Source organism: Pinus tabuliformis, chromosome 4_2 (assembly GCF_031772625.1).
Source record: "Pinus tabuliformis cultivar Carrire ecotype Pingquan chromosome 4_2, CPIR1, whole genome shotgun sequence".
Lineage (NCBI taxonomy): Eukaryota > Viridiplantae > Streptophyta > Pinopsida > Pinales > Pinaceae > Pinus > Pinus tabuliformis.
The window spans coordinates 502,542,793-502,545,996 of record NC_142304.1 but is presented as its reverse complement, the minus strand read 5'-3'; positions in this window follow the sequence as shown (position 1 = coordinate 502,545,996).

The following is a 3,204-nucleotide window of genomic DNA, read 5'->3' as shown; positions in this document are numbered from 1 at the left end:
TTAGCATAAACTCTTGCAATTCACATCTATAAAGACCTACTATGATACCAAACTTGATCCAAGATATTTTACTTATAGATGCATAGAAATTACATATAATAGATCTAAGTAACCATGGAACTTAAAAGCACATAAATAATGCAGAAATAACTAGAATAACATGAAGCCATGACACAATGATTTGATTACGGAGTTCGTCCAATTCGGACTACGTCTCTGGGCCCCGCTCAATACTGGGGAGGCCTTCATTCATTAAGTGGGATAAAAAGAGATAAAAGTAAAAGAAAAATTCTTTACAATCCCTATACCTCCAAGCTAGAATATTGACAAATAATGGAGAGCTCAGCTTCAGAAACATACAATACCACTGAAATCCTGGTGAAAAATCATGCAAAAACACCAATCCAAACACCGAATTTGGATAATCAGACCTTCTGCGACTTCTCAGAACCTCCATGCTACTCAAGGTGAGGATCCAGCCTACTGGAAAGTTAGGGTCTACTACATGCAAAGCTTTTGAACTATTCTATTGATTCCGTCTACCTTCTTCTGACACAAAATGGCCTTTTATACAAGTAGGGTGGAAAATCCTCAATACTTGGGCAGTTTCCAACCATAGACCAAGTTAAGCAGGTGGGGTAGTCTAAATACCAAGGATATAGAGCCTGAATGATAAATGTAACAAACCTTTACAAACATGGCGAAATTCTTTAACTATGCGTTTAAGCCGGCGACAGGACTATCGATGTTCCTCGCAATCGGGGGACAGACCCCAAGCCCAAACAATAGGCACTCTGCAATACAATAGACCTGTTGAGAGCATAAAACATAATATATAACACATCGCATCTAGGAACCTCATCGCAATCGCAATCGGCACTTAAACCATTGGCGTATCGACCCAAAAACTGTGTTCTATGATAACATGGACCCGCCAAATTATAAATTACAGTGGGTAATAGATCAAGTCTGGAAGCATATTGCAATCACAACCGGGATTACTACTAGGGCCCCTTTGTAAACACTAGCCCTTTTGCGATTGCGATATGTGATATATCACATCACAACTAGGCTCTTCTAGGGGTCGATTCGTAATGCTTGTTCCTCCTCTGATATGCGGTATGCGATATCACAATTGTAAATTGTCAATGCTGGGAGCCAATTCCTGAACCCGCAACCTCTATTTTTTGTGATATGTGATATGTGGGACTAATGACAGCCTGCCACTTAGCGCTTCCCCATTCGTTGAACTTTTTCCATGTCAACTCCTCCTGCCACCTGGACAAGTCAAACTTGAAATTTGACTTGCTCTAACTTCTTCATATGAACTCGAATTTGAGTTTCGTTCACACCGTTGGAATTAGGATGATGATAGCTCCGATATGATGCTAAGTTTATTTAGATTCTTCCACTTTGAGTTTTGAGACTTTTACCATGCCACTAGTACTTTTTGAAGATCCACCTAGATCAATCGTCTAGGATCCTCGTGGAGAAATCCTCCAAGATCCTCCTAGATCACTCTGAAATGCTTCACATCTTCCAACTATATGTATGCTTTCCCTTTGAGGTTGAAAATAACTATCTTGGCCTTCATGTTCTCAGTGTAATCATGCAACTTAAAGAATTTATTCATCCCAAGCAACCATGCCTCTGCATTTTCTGGTTTCTTCAATTCTCCATCAAGTGTAGTTTCATTGGATTTCTTGAAATAATCTAACAAATATCCCCTATCACTCCTCCTATAAGGATGATAACAGTGATGACCATGATTCTTATTTGAACCAAAACTAGAGTAAATAGCACGTCCACTGGTTCTCCTATCAGGTGTATCCAAGAATCTTCTATCTCTGGTCATGTCATCTCTATATGACCTGTTCCCACCATGAGAACTACTACCATATAACCCATTGTTCATTTCCTCCTATCCATGACTGATCCCAAGCAGTCCCTGTCTTTGTAAGTTTGACAAACTCTGAAGGATAACTGCATTGACCTCTACTTGTTTCTCATGTGCCTTGGAAAGTCTCTCTTGTGACTGAATGATTCTGTCATTACCTGATTTGCAACTTATTATCTCATCCTTTAAACTTCTCAAAGTGTTTGCTATGTCATGAGAGTACCCATCACCATGTTGTTCATATGATCTGTAGGGAGAGTCTTGTGAACTATAATCCACCATTTTGCTAATCATTTTGATCTTCTTCTCCCACAAGTATATCATGTCAGATAAACCAAACATAAACATAACCAACATACCTTGGTATAGTTTAGGGGAGGATATCTCATTTGCAATATCAACCAAATTAGCACGATACATGTATAATCATAACAATATATCGACCTCATGCATGCCAATACCAACTGCATACCATGACCTTATGCACGACAACCATGAAAATAACAATGCATTCATAACAAACATATAGACATTGACATGCATAAGAAATACATGTACAACTGACATACACGCATGACAAACACAATCTTCCCATCCATTCCAAGTATTGAATCATGCTCTGATACCACTCTGTGGTATCAGATATTACCCAAGGAGAGCACAACCTTATCTGATATCACTTTGTATGACTCTCATCCAACACTTACCTAATTTCATCAGTCCACCGGGGTAAATATGTGACAAAGAGTTACTATGATATGACTCAATCTACTAGGTACAATTAAGGAAGTGGAATCATCTACCTAAAACTTTACTGACCTTTCTCAGGACCTACAGGATTCCGAAGAGCTAAACAACTATTCCAGATGCCTAGACCTCAAGCTAGATTTCTTTTTCACCAACCTAAACCCCCTATCACTTGCATAACAAGGAAAGCTAGTGATAGTAAGCCTTCAGTTGCATGGATAAACCTGCATCCCAGCAACTGCAGTCTAAATTACCGAGTTCTATGCATGTGACCCCGAGATTTGAGCTACTTTTTTAGGGCTAGGATCCAAACCTTTACCCAGAACTTGATAGAAATTTCTAGAATGATGATTAACACAAGGGAAAATCCATTAATGAAAAACTTAGTGAATAAATTGACCTAACTAGGCCTAACCATGACAGGAATTTTGTCAAACACATTGTGAACATGTAGTCTATAGGTCATAGATACATATCTAAACATAGGGGTCTCATACTTATATGAGAATGATCAAGAAGGTCTGATGCCATCTCACAATAGCTACATTATCATCTATTAG